This window comes from Saccopteryx leptura, chromosome 3 (assembly GCF_036850995.1).
Source record: "Saccopteryx leptura isolate mSacLep1 chromosome 3, mSacLep1_pri_phased_curated, whole genome shotgun sequence".
Taxonomy (NCBI): Eukaryota; Metazoa; Chordata; class Mammalia; order Chiroptera; family Emballonuridae; genus Saccopteryx; species Saccopteryx leptura.
Window position 1 is genome coordinate 296,808,030 of NC_089505.1, and position 14,150 is coordinate 296,822,179.

Below are 14,150 nucleotides of genomic sequence, written 5' to 3' on the forward strand. Positions count from 1 at the left end.
AATATCAATATAATCATACATAAGACCCATGAAACTACTTGGTACAGATCCCTTCAAATAATTATAGAAGTAGAAAAAAAACAGCAACTCTCAGTGGTATTCTAGATAACGTATTACAAAACATCACCCACACAGAAAAAGTCCCTTTCTTTCTGTTTCTTGTCTTATCTTGGCATAAAAAAAATTAACTAAAATCTTTTGGGTATTTTCAGAGAATGTTTAAAATATATTCTTTGTAAATTATTTTGTGGAGGGTGGGTTAAATGACATGGCATGTTTTAAAAGTTTACCTTAAGGTTACTTGCTAAGTATTTGAAATTCATTTCATGTAAAGTTTTGCTGCTACATGATGGAGCTTTTTCAAAATAGCAAACATCTTGCTTGATAAGGCTTTTAAAGTTTTAACCTCAAAATGAAGAGAAAGGCCACTTCTGCTTCTGAGCAGATGGAGTCACATACACGTCCCTGTCATTTCCACGAAGTACAACTGAAAACCCGGACCCTCGGCGTGAACTCAGCGCGGGAAGATGAACGCAGAGGGAAGGGCAAGCGTGTGTGGACCTCACGGAGTGGCACGATGGTTACTGACCTGGGTTTTCTTTCTGCCTCTCTTATCCCAGATGTGGAGCGGGCGGGGTTGGCAGTCAGGAAACACCAACAGAAACAGGTAAACAAGGACAACAACAGAAGCCGGTCCTCTCTAGCCAAAGGGCCAGAAAGGGGACACCTAGCAAGGCAGAACATGTAGACAACAGCAGCTGTAGTGTAGCCAAACATCACAGCAAAAGCCATGGTCTCCCCTGCCAGCAAAGGCTGATGGGAAGCCTAGATGAGCCCCCCACCCGCCAGGCCGTAATAAGGCACCCAGCCCCCACAACTGGGTGTTGTCACAGACGGAACTCTTGACGTCTGCTGGGTTGTAACAAAAACCCCACCTCCACTCCTGCATAAGGAGACCACACAAGGAGTCTGCATTTCCCCTCCTGACTCCTGAGGTAGGCTCAGTGGAGATGCCTGGGAAGCAGGAACGCGCCCTCCCAGCTAGGAGGGTCCCTGTGTGGCCCTGGTGCAGAGCTAGCACTTGCCAGCCCGGCAGGAAGGAGGAAGCCCTCTCTCAGGTGTCAGGGGAGGTGTGCAGGCAATTTGGAGATAATGGCACAGCCTCCCTCTCCCCTTGCCAGAAGAGTATCAGAGGAAGGCAGTTTAAATAGCAGGTTTAAATAAGGCCGAGAGTCTCATCTCATACTACTCCAAAATGTCCAGGTTTCAATAGAAAAAAATCACTTATCATACCTAGATCACATCTGGTTGGGGGAAGGCAATCAACAGAGACCAGTACTGACAGGACAAAGATGTTTCAGTCACCTGATGGAGATTTCAAAGCAGACGTCATAAAATGCTTCTGTGAGTGACTACAGACATACTGGACACCAGTGAAAAACTGGAAGTCTCAGCAAATAAAGAAGGAATATAATGAAGAACCTGGTGGACATCGTAGGCTGGAAAAGACAACCACCAGGATAAACTTCTCAGTGGATGGGGTGAGCATCAGGATGGAGAGGGCAGGGGAAGAATCGGTGCCCTGAGTGGCAGACAATAGAGTCCCCAGTCTGAACTAATCTAAATGAGACAGAAGAAAGCATAGCACAGCTTTTAGGGACCTGTGGGCCATCCCTAAAGATCTAACCCTTGTGTTGTCAGAGTCCCAGGACAGGAAGAAGAAGAGGGAGGTGCTGAAAAAAGTACTTGAAGAACTAATGGCTGCAAATTTGCCAGATTTGGCAAAAGATGTAAATGCACAGATACAAACTGCCTGGTGTGAGGCTGAATTAAGGGCCCCTAAAGATATCCGCAGCATAATTCCACAAACCTATGAATGCACCACTTTACATAGGAAAAGGGAAATTGCAGAGGTGATTCAGTTAAGGATTTTGAAATGGAGGGGCTACCCTGGGTGGTCTGGCCCTCCCAGTGTGACCACAAGAGGTTTTCTAAGGGGAGCAGGAGGGCCAGGCATGGAGGGCTGATGTGGTAGCAGAGGGGGAATGTGTGTGATGCAGAGTCAGAGGCCGGGGTTTGCTGGGGCGCTGGGAAGCTGGGAATGAAACCAACTCTCCCCTGGTGCCTCCAGATGGGGCGCGTGGGTCCTCTGACTCCTAGCTCTGCAAGACCATAAATATGAGGTGTTTTAAGCTACGGTCTTAGTTCCTTTGAGCTGCTGTAACAATACCATAGATTGTGTGGCATACCAATCACTGCAGGGGGTTCTGATTTTTTTTTTTTTTTTACAAAGATGCAAAAGCAATTTAGTTCAGAAAAGTTAGGCTTTTCAGAAAGTAGTGCTGAAATTATCTGTGGGCTTAAAAAAGTTGATGTATCTCACATCTTTTACAAAAACTAACTCAAAATGGATTATGGATGCAAATGTCAAACATAAGACAAAACTCTTGGGGAAAATAAAGGAACAAATCTTTTAGGATCTGCAGGTAGAAAGTTCCTAGACTTGACACCAAAAGCACAATCTATAAAAGAAAAATCTGATATATTGGACATAACCAAAATTTTAAGTTTTTTCTCCATTAAAGACCCTGCTAAGAGGGTGAAAAGGTAAGCTAATGAGTGGGTAAAAAAATATTTACACACCACTGGTGTCTAATAGAGGGCTAGTAAAACTCAACAATAAAAGAAAACAAAGAATGCAATTAGAAAATGGACAGAAGAAATCAACATTGTGCTAAGAGGGATTACAGATGGCAAATAAACGTACGACAAGATGTCCAACACCATTAGCCATCAGGAACATGCAAATTAAAACAAAGTTGAAATATCACTACACACTTATCAAAATGGCTAAAATTTAAAAAAAAAACAATGACAACACCAAATGCTGGTATGGGTGTAGAAAAACTAGATCACTCATACCTTGCTGGTGGAAATGCCAAACATCATAGCCACTCTGAAAAATTGTTTGGCAATTTTTAAAAAAATTAAATATGTAATTATGCTATGACCTGGTAACTTGCACTCCTGGGTATTTATCCCAGAGAAGTTAATGCTGATGTTCTCACAAAAAGATATGTATGGATATTTACAGTAACTTTAGTTGTAACTGTCAAACCTGGAAACAGCTCGGCTGTCCTCTGGTGGGTGAGTGGCTAAATAGGTTGTGGTATGTCCATACCACAGACTACTGCTCAGCAATAAAACAGGACAGGTGCTGGGACATGCAGCACCTGGCATGAATCTCCAGGGAACTGTGCTGAATGAAGAAGGCCAATACTAAATGGTAACATGCTGTATAACATGATTCAAAAACGACCAGGTATAGAAACAAAGACCAGATGAGCAATAGACGAGTCAAGGAGGTGGGAGGGGCAAGAGGGAAGTGGGTGTGACTACACAAGAGACATAAGTGGTTCTTGCACTGGCAGAAATATTTTGGGGATTTTTGTTTTGTTTTTGTATTTTTCTGAAGTTGGAAACGGGGAGGCAGTCAGATAGACTCCCGCATGCGCCTGACCAGGATCCATCCAACATGCCCACCAGGATGCTCTGCCATCTGGGGTGTTGCTCTGTTGCAACCAGGGCTATTCTAGAGCCTGAGGCAGAGGCCATGGAGCCATCCTCAGCGCCCGGGCCAACTTTGCTCCAATGGAGCCTTGGATGCGGGAGGGGAAGAGAGAGACAGAGAGGAAGGAGAGAGGGAGGGGTGGAGAAGCAGATGGGCGCTTCTCCTTTGTGCCCTGGCGCCGGGAATCGAACCTGGGACTCCTGCACACCAGGCCAACGCTCTACCACTGAGCCAACCGGCCAGGGCAGAAACGTTTTGTATCTTCATTGTATCACTGTTGATATCCCGGTGTTAGTGTTGTGCTATTGTGTTTCAAGAAGTTACCACTGGGGGAAACTGAGCAGTGGGCACAGGTGACTCTTGGTGCATCATCTCTATTGTAAGACATAATGTTTCTTCTACATCTGGTGCTCTAACCAGTTAGTCAAGTTGTCCTCAGTTTTACAGCTCAAAGGCCCTGTGTTTCTCCTAACGGGCTCAAGTCTGTGTGTCTCTCCTGATTCTCAGATACTCAGTCTGAAATAGTTGACTTAGTAGAAAGTGGAAGTGAAGGAATTTCACAGGAAGGAATTTACCACAGGGAAAGGATTAGTAAGTTATTCAAATTGGCAAAGTTTGTAGTACTTAGCACTTTTTCATTATAGAGCAGACATTCAGAAGTGAACACATTATGTCCAATATTGAACTCCCAAGTAATTCAACATTGTCTAAGGATAATGGTGTTGCAACCTGTATTATAATCAGAAGTCGTTTGTTTTTTTCCTTATCACAGAGTAGATGGGAGGCTGCCTATTTGTGAAAATTGTATTAGGATTGCAGGATAACTGAAAATCTCATGAGGGTGATGAACCTTCCAGGCTGGGCACCTGCAGAGTGCTGACAGAAGATGGTGGGGAGTCGGATTCCAGGAACAGAAGGCTGTTTGGGACCTACTTGTGGACACTCCCTGCAAACCTCGCTGCTAGTCCATGTTATCTTCCTTCAAAGGGAAGGTCTGAGAAGGCTGAGACCTGGCTAGGGTTTCACCAGACCAGGTCAGCAACTTCTCAGCCTATAATGCTGCTGTGGACCATACTTGAGCATCTGCAGGACAGAAGAGGGATAATGGAGAGGTGAGCAGAAGGTACGAAATAGACCAGAGGCTGAGAGGGTAGGAGCTCAGGCTCGGGGCCAGACCGTTGGATGCTGTGTCTGCCCCCTGCCCCCACCAGCAGTGTGATCTTCAGCAAATAACAAACCTCTTGGACTTCATTTTCCTCTGTCAGATGGGCGGTGATAATCGTGTTCCCCTCATCGGGTGTTGTCCGATAACAGATCCATAGAAGAGAGCCTGAGCTATGCTGTCAGCCCCTGGGGGGGAAGGGGTCATTCTGGGAGGGAAGGCTGGTGGGGCGAGGACAGAGGACGGCCGCTGTCTCTCCTGCACCCAGCCCTCAATGTGTCCTTTCATAAATAGCAACATTTCGGCACTGTACTTTTTTTTCCCTCTTCTTTGTCAATTGCCCTTTTTATTCTGTACCTACAAGGTCATCTGGAGCAGCCTGTCTCTTAGTGTAACGAGCCTGGGAAGTTCCTTCGATGAAAAGGAGAAGGATAAGCAAGGACAGGCCTGCCACTCATGCTTTGGGGACCCTTCCCCACGTGTGAGCATCTCCAGACGTTGCTTCAGGGAACCTGTCTCTAACCTTAGATGTTCTCTTTCATCTAAGAGGTTTCATCTCAGATGTGCAGTCTCTGCACTGAACTCAAATATCTGCCTGTTTCCAGAATACATCTACCTATTTCTGACTTAAAAAGTGTCAGGAGATCTTTGGTCTTGTTGGAAAAGGCCTTCATTCTCATCCCTACTCTCCTAAGGACCAGAGCAGAACAGCCGTCACGTGCAGTGAAGCGCGGTTGACCTCAATTCTTTTTTAAGATGTTTGTTTTTAAAAGATCCGTAGTAGTAGACTCCAATATTTTTGCAACTGATTTTATTAAGCAGATTGATGGTGGAAGCCACCTTATCTCAAGAAACAAGAACATGAGAAGTAACAGGCAGTAGTTATATGAACTCAGAAACTCTGGCACTGAAAGAGAGAAACTGGGAGACACACACTCAGTAGATTTCCTACTTCTGCATGTCAGGAGGTTCTCTGAGTCCATTTATAACAAAGGCCCTGATAAGGAGAAGTATTTTCGATTTCCAAGGTTGTCATTGATCTATTTCCATTCACGTGGCGTGATCTGTGTGGCGGGGCAGTGGTGGGTGGCATTATACAGCAGGGGGCAGGGTAGAGCCTGGCTGGCTGGAGACGCCCTCCAGCCCCGGCAGTGGCTCCTTCGCATGGACTCAGGATGGAGACGGTGCACAGTACATTGCGGGAAGCTGCCTTCATCTTGCCAAGGAATTTGGGATGAGATGTAAGCACAGGACAGGAGGTCTAAAGACTTTTGAGGTGGCGAGAGGATGGAGGGAGGAGATCTGACTGCCTCTCAATCCCCATGCCTCTCTCTTTCCTGTTTCCTTCAGCAGCTGCAGACGTCGTCTCTGACGTGGGGGGTAGTGGACAGTGGGTTAGGAAGTCAGGGGGATCACACAGGGGACATTTCTCTCTCCTGTCTCTTCCCTCCTCCTCCTCGCCCTTGATCCTGTCACATAGGCCTGACTTCTCCACTGAATTGCAAAGTGGAAGTGGGGCAGGGAGTTCCAGAAATGCTGGAACTTCTGTGGTCCTTTCTGGCCTCCCTACCCCTTACTCTTTACAGGTATGTGTGGAAGGAAGGGAGACTGAATGAGAGGCATCCAGACACCCCCTTGGCTCTGTGCCTTTCCTCTGCCTCTCCTCCTCCCTCCCGACAAGAGCCCCCCACACGCACTGCAGGTCCTTGCTGAGGGTGTGTGTGTGTGTGTGTGTGTGTGTGTGTGTGTGTGTGTGTGAGTGTAGAATGGTGGTAATTAGGACTCCGACAGAAAGGAGGCTGAGAAGTAGTACCTCTATGATGGAAAGCCTTGAAGTTATGAAGACAAAGATCAGAAGATTCCGCCGTTGGCCTACAATGCTCTGTTGTCCAGAGAACTTGTTCTAAAATTTCAGTACCCAGCAGATTCTCCCTGATGTGGTCAAACAGACTACACAAGCCTTTAATAATGTCTTCTAATTGGGCAGGTGGGACAAGAGGGGACAGGTCCTGGCAGAGATAACAGTCGGGGTAGCATTATTCAGGGCAAGGGTCACAAGCTCAGGTGGGTGCCCTAGAATAGCAAAGTGAGTCAGAGGGTCCCAAAGCCCTCTAGGGGGTCAGGGATTTGGTAGAGAGGTGGGGAAAACTACATCCCTGTCCTTTAAGTCTAATTTAAGGGCAACAACAGTGCCCCACAATGATGAGCAAAAGCAGCCGGCACTCAGCCACCGCATCTGGGAGACAATAGGGAGGGGTGAGGACTGTGGTAAACAGTAAGCACGTGGCCCATCCACAGGGCAACAGTGAAAGGGGCTCATACGGTGGCTGGTTTTTGAGAATTTAACATTGTGAAGACAGTGCTGATAGAGTTTATATTCCACTTAGCACACACTTGACCCTGTTCCCAGTGCTTCATACACTGATTCTACACAACCCCAAAGAGTCAGCAAAGGTTTCCTCACACTCAAGACTTTAACTGATTCATGATAGGCTTCTTGGCACGTGCAGGTCAGTGGTATCTTCTCTTGGTACTTTTTTCCTTCATCTTTCCTGTCTTTTCTGGGGACGCTTCATACCCAGACGACGGGGTGATGCTCTCTGAGGGAGGACGTCGCCTTGAGAGAGGAGTACACTTCTAATGCAAGCCTGCACCCTTGTCTCTGTTGCTTGTCTGCTTTAGTGTCTCACTTGAGGTTTACTTAGAAGCGGTCAGTCTTCTAAACACTGGTCAGTCTGTCTTTGTCTCCAACTAATCTAAACATTTTGGTTTCAGGAAAATTTTCACATTTCTTGAAACCTTTACTCTAAACCTTGAATCATGGATGTGGTTAATCTTTTGTGTTTTTAAAACATGCCTTCTTGCCTGACCAGGCAGTGGCACAGTGGATAGAGCGTCGGACTGGGATGTGGAGGACCCAGGTTCGAGACCCTAAGGTCTCCAGCTTGAGCGTGGGCTCATCTGGTTTGAGCAAAGCTCACCAGCTTGGACCCAAGGTTACTGGCTCGAGCAAGGGGTTACTTGGTCTACTGAAGGCCCATGGTCAAGGCACATATGAGAAAGCAATCAATGAACAACTAAGGTGTCGCAACGAAAAACTGATGATTGATGCTTCTCATTTCTCTCTGTTTCTGTCTATCTGTCCCTACCTATCCCTCTCTCTGACTCTCTTTCTCTCTCTCTGTCTCTGTTAAAAAAAAAAAATGCCTTCTTTATCATACTACTTTTAAAAATATAGCCAACACATTCTTTTCTGATTTCTAAATATTAAGGAAAAAAAACTTTAAACAGTTGTGGAAAAAATATATAGCCCATCTTTTTAGACCTGGAGAAATTAATATTTTTCTAGAAAGTCACCATATGTTGGCAGGATGCCGGTTGGCATTCAGTTGTGAGTCAGAACAGATGTCTGCCCAGCACAGGTCTGACTAAAGAGCACATCCGTCCCTTCCCAGCCTTTTGGAAAATATTAGTGGTGCAAAGTGATGGAATTCGAAAATTTTCAAACGTTCTTTATTAACCTCTTTTTGTGGTTTTCTAAGGGGGAAACCCACAATAAAATCCCCCAACGTAGAAAGTCCAGGCTGCAAACCTGTTATAGGAAGTCTGTGATACAGCCAGACAGGGACAGTGTGGAGGGGGCTGGTTTCAGAGATGCAAGGGCGAGCCTGCATATAGCAACAGCAAGCAGCCCAAAGAATGTTGAGGAGTTTTCAAGTAGTGTTGTTTTTTCTTCTCCTTGGAGTACATATCCTTCAGGGTCGGAGCCTGTGTGAGCCAGGACGTAGGAGCATTCAGCAAAGGAGACAGCAGGGACAGCAGGTGAGCGGCAGCAGCAGCCGCGGCCGCAGCCCTGAACCTGAGATGTGCAAGCATGCGGGACGCAGCTTTCCGCCAGGAAGCACGGAGTCCAGTGCAGGCATGCCACGTGGTCTCCCAGCTCTTGCGGAGGGCAGTGCGCAGGCCCGCTGCCGTGAGAGGGTTTTCTAGGTCTGCTTCCCACGTCTTGTACGTGTGTTCATAGTGCTGAAAGGATAATGCCTCTGGCAAACACAACAACCGGTGTTCCTGGCACTCTGTGATGACTGACTTGTTGACCCACAGAAGGGTGCTCCAAGCAGCAATGCTCCTGAAGGAGCATGGGGTGGCGGGACCTTGGGTGGTAAGGTAGGAGGCCCAGTTCAGGATCTGGGACTGTTCACGGGTCACTCGGCCTTGCTGGGTCTCTTTCGCAAACGATGTCGTTGAACAAGATGGCATTCTGGTCTTGCTGCTCAGCCCCTGACGTGCATGCAGATTGCCTGGACATCCTGCTAAATTGCAGGTTCTGATTTATCGGGTCTGGGGTGGGGCCCGGGGTTTGCTTTCCAGCAGCACGCAGAGCTGCCAAGGCTGCCGGGCCCAGAGCACGTGTTGGGCTTGCTGTGCGACAGCTCTGAGCCTAGACCCGCGTCAGCGCTGCGCTGTGAGGCGACCATCATCTGGCTTTCAGAGAGATGGGGAGGTCTCAGGAAACCTGCCCACTGTGATCCTAGCTCTCCTAGTTCCTCACGATCACTGTCATCAAGATACTGAGGCAGTGATACATATGGGAGGGTAAATACTCATCCAGGTGTAGCACATATTAAAATAGAAAGGTTATGTATTCAGCCTTAGGAGATTTATTTTCTAACAGTTTTTGTTCCTTTTAAGACCTGAGAAACTGAAAAGATTCCCCTGTCTTTTCTATTTTTATAAACAAAAGGTTTCCATTTCTGTGTAATCAACGGGAGCTAGGGAATGGGAGGGTCAGTTTCTGAGGCTGCTGCTTTTGTTGTTGTTGATGATGTTTTGTTTGTTTGGGCCTCATGAACTTCAAAAGAAATATTATCAGCCCCCCCTGCCTAGTCCCAGTTAGCACAGTGCAGCGTCCTGGCCGGGTTTTGTGTTGCTGTATGTTGCATGTCTGGACACAGTTTCATTAATGTCAGCTCTTCCTGCCCGAGGGCCTTGGGCCCATCTAGTCCTTGGGAAGCAGAGGAGGCAGGGTCATTGTTACCTCTGACTCGTAGGTGGTTTAGTGATGTGCAGAAGGAAGCTGCTATGTTCAAATTCCATGGTAATGAACTCACACAGGAAGGTTTGGGTTCAGTGTTCTTTCTCCTGTACACATGCTGAACTGACCAGAGGGCTCACAGCCTCGGCGAAGGAAGGGACCAGGTGTGTCATCCCTGCCAGCATCTTCTCCCAACAGCTGAACTGATTCTGTTGCTGGAGGCCGTGTCACCCCCGCCCCAGCACCGGAGATTGCATTCAGGTATCCGTGGCGATGAGCAGGTTTTTGTTGTCACCATATCTCCGTCTAGCAGAGTGCTGCCGGATTGGCTCAGTTCATTGATTTCTTCCAGCTGAGAAACAGCGAAAAGACTTATCACGGTTCTAGAAAATGATCGCATCTAACCAAGGCGTCTGTATCAAATATTTGCCAATAATGGGATTAGAGACTGTTGATTTATACACTCTTGATTCAAGTAGGCGCAGGTAATATTTACTGGCCACTGTGAGTGACTAGGGGTGCAGAGATGCAGAGAGGGCTATACAGCAGCCACACTCTCAAATGACAGCTGCGTGCTATGCAAAACCGTGTGTATGAGTGAGGCGAGTGTAGAGTCGGGAATGCTTGGGTTCACCACCCACTGGCTGTGTTCACTTAACCTCTGCAAGCCTCGGCTTCCCCATCTGTAGAACCAGCATCCAGCAGTCCAGGTGGCACAGGATTCTCATGAGCATTCCGCATACGAGGGTGTATGCGGGATCTGAGGGGTCTGCCATTAGTGAGACTCGTAGCAGGTGATTTTTAGTAATCATATTAAGTCATGTGCAACTGTTTGTGCAGGAGCTTGTATCTGGGTTAATGGAAATGTCATGCTCTGTTTATTAGGAATAAAGCTGCCATTGAAGCACACCCTGCGTTACTCGGGCTCCACCTCACCCTCCATTCTGTAGTGTGGTGTATAGTTGTTTGTTGTTTTCTCTGCTTTATAAAATTAACTCTAAAGAGGGATGCAGCCTGCTTCTGTTAAAGAAGATGCAAAACCCTGAGTGATTATTACAGCAGGAAGCTAGACCTTTTAAAATGCCTTTTGTGTCAGAGCCTTGCCGTAGGTCTACATACGCCCGGGACTGTGCAGGCTGGATCAAGGGCATTGGGCGCCGCCTGGAAGGCAAGTGAGAGCAGAAGACGGTGTGGATGGAGGGGTATTGGGAAGCAGGGCTGCCGTTTGCCAGCAGACAGGGTGGGAAGATGGGCAAGGTGCAGAGGGGCAGCGGTGGTCAGTGAGTGAAGTGAGCAGCCCAGCAGCTGTCTCATAAGGCTGCCGGGGGGACCAGCCAGGGCATAAGGCCACGGGAGGGAAAACAAGAAACCGAAACAAGCAGTTTGAAGTGGAGGGTGGGAGGCAGAGCCCTAGGGAAGTCCTGATCTCACAGATCTGTTCAGTAGCACCTTCTCATCAGGTGCCTGTGGCTTCTGGCAACATGCAGGTTGAGCCAACTTGGTTCAAACGAAAGCCCAGTTCTTCCGCAAATTTGGTGTGCCTGTTAAAATGTAGATTGTGGTTCAGTAGGTCCGAGAGGAGGTCTGGGTGTTAAGTAGGATGATTGACATCACAGGGCCAAGCATACAGCAGGTGCTCAATACATGTCCCTTCTCCCCTGTGCCCTTTCTGATAGTCCCCATCCAGATTGCTGTCTTTTTCCATACTGTGAAAGTCAAGATATAAATATTATGTTTCAACAAGTCATCATTCATTATAGACCAGTGATTCTCAACTGGGAAGTGGTTTTACACTTTAGGGGACATTTGTCAAAGTCTGGGGGTATTTTTGGTTGTCACAGCCAGGACGGGGGGAAGTCAAGGAATGCTAGCCCCTCAAATAAAGAATATTCAGCCCCAAATGCCAGTGCTCTGTACTTTAGACTGGTCTTTGCTGTTCATTTCTTCACTGAGCTCAAAGTGAAAAGATTGAGAGGGTGTGAGTGGTTGAGGACCAGGCTGGGACAATTTGGAGGACCCATCCATCTACCAGCTACTGGGATCCACTTCCCCTTCATAAGCACAGTACACAGGGTTTCCAATTTAAAACAGGTGGCTTTCTTAGATATTCATTTCTATATTAGTTGTTTAGCCCAGTGTTTTTCAACGGTTGGTTCACAGACCATTGACGAGGCTCCAGGAATTTTGTGATTCTATACGAAGAGAATTAACCATCCTGATTCTGTACGAAGGTTATAGAGTCTCTAATCATTGGGAGCTCTGGTCTCCCCAGCCCCTGGAGAGTGTGATGTGTCAGGTCAGGGCGGGAGCATCACCTTGCTTGCCAGCTTTACTGTTTCCCTTCGGTCTTTCTGTCTAGCATTTCTTTACTCTTCCTTTCTTCCTTAGAAATAGGTCTCCCCTCCCCCCATTTTACACTTTACCTGAAAAATAAACAAAATGTATTGTTGACCCGCCCCCCCAGCAGACATATTTTTCCAAGACTATTCAGCCTAGTTACTCCCATGTTTTTACTTCTGCTTAGCGTGTTTTAAGAGGCCTCCTTAGATCCAGAGGCTACAAAAGCAGCATTGTCGGTCTGAAACTGTGCTTCTCAGACTTGACTCTCACATCCTCTTGGAGGAAGTGATCTCCGTAAGTGATACGGCTTTATCTTAAGCCTGGGAGACCTTGCTAAGAAAAATAGAGCCTGCTTTAAGATGAAGACACAAAATAACATGGCTTGATCTATGATAACAGTTCTTATAGCGGTCATCACACAGCTTCCTGCACTTTGGGTCTGGGTCGTCCTTATTCTGATGAGGCTGTCTTCCCCTCATGGCACGCACCTGTTTTTGTTTTTGTCCATATACCTTGCACAGCTCGGTGGGCCCACATTCCGGTGTGTTAACCCACAGTTCCAGGTCTGTGAGAAAGAGGTGGAATGACTCAATGAGCAAGAACAAGGCACGGACATAATAACCTGTGAGAGCCCACGTGATTTGTGCCATCATTTCAACTTTCCCGAGTGTATGAGATCTGGGATGGTATCTAGTCTGCGGCTATTTGAAGAGCAAGTTCTAGCTGGCTTTGCAACATTTACTCTTGAATAGTATGAAAGTACGAAACGTTAACTAAATAACTGTTGGCTACTTCCTTTATTGCTCAGAACTTTAATAAGTAAGTGAAGAGATACTCACTGAAGTATATCACCCCCAGCGACGGCAGAGTCAGTCTAGCTCGGTTTCGAAATTGCTTCCTGTTGTCTCCCTTCCAAAAAACACGAGGTGTTCTCCTCTTTCTGCAGCTGCGCACACTTCAGGGCCGGGGACAGGGGACTGCAAGGTGTTCGTTTGTCTGCTTCGGTCTGCATTCTCGCCCATGAAAAAGGCTTGCTCTTGGCTCACCTTTGTACAGATGCCGGTAGTTTATTTGGGAACTCTGAGCTGTAGGACGGCTGACACACAGCTTTGAAAGAGAAAAACCTCCAGGTATTGTCCAACATTGAATTAAGCGCTGTGCGTCTTCTGCCCCAGAGGCTGAGACGCCGGCGGGCCTGCGTCCCGCACCCCAGTTTTCCCTGCGGTCGGTGATGGGCACTGTCTCTGCCTTGTAATTCACACCCGTGTGAAATCCGGCAACATACCTCCCTCTCTCAAACTCCTTTCTCACCTTCCAGATGGAGGTGATGATCGGAGAGCCTCAATTTCCCATTCCAAACAGTGCTCACCACTCTACTGCCAACAAAAAATGTACGAGGCCCCTTTGTACTGTTGTCAGTGATGTTAGTGATCTAGTTTAGTGCTGATAGTCAAGTTATATCAAAATTCCTCAATCATCTTGGATCATCGTTGAACAAAACCAAATCCAGAAAAGTCATCCAATCTAAATGAACAAGTTAACACAAAGACATATTCTGCATTTGATTTTAGCCATGAGTTTACTTACACTGTTATTAATCTTCATAATGAATCCTAGACTTTAAAGCGCTGTGCCCACCTGTTCAGAAGACTTACAGGCCTCCAGCCCTGTGACCGGACCACTCCCTCTCCATTATCCATCATTATTCGATTCCTTTGTGGGCGGAACAGGAAGGGGTGCATCGGACCTGACTTGTTTCCGCCTCTTCCCAGAAGGAAGCTTATAAAATAGGCCACTGTCTTCTAATTACATCTTTCCTTCCACGTGAGAAGGTCTTCCTCACAGCAGAGCAGCCCTCTTCCTCTTTTGGAGTGCGGGCAGCTAGTACGGGGTCCTTTTGGAGTCCCTTGAAGGCCTCGCTGAATCAGACCGCGGGTCCTGGAACACAGCCTGCCCTCTGTCAGTGAAGCTGCTAGGAAACCAGTGCACTGAGAGCTCTGCTGATCCGCACTCCAGAAACACCTTCCTCTGAGCTCCCAGCA

At 47.3% G+C, this 14,150-nt stretch overlaps 1 protein-coding gene across 2 annotated transcripts in view; it reads left to right on the forward strand.

Moving 5' to 3' along the window:
• Positions 1-14,150, forward strand: part of PAG1 (phosphoprotein membrane anchor with glycosphingolipid microdomains 1) — a 120,369-nt gene that overhangs the window by 25,304 nt on the left and 80,915 nt on the right. The window contains exon 1 of one of the 2 annotated variants that reach the window (XM_066378828.1): positions 10,756-10,940. The exons of the other annotated variant lie outside the window; for it this stretch is intronic. The gene's annotated coding sequence lies outside the window, so the exon portion shown is untranslated. Of the gene's footprint in view, positions 1-10,755; positions 10,941-14,150 lie in introns of those variants that run through there. 2 annotated transcript variants of the gene reach the window in all.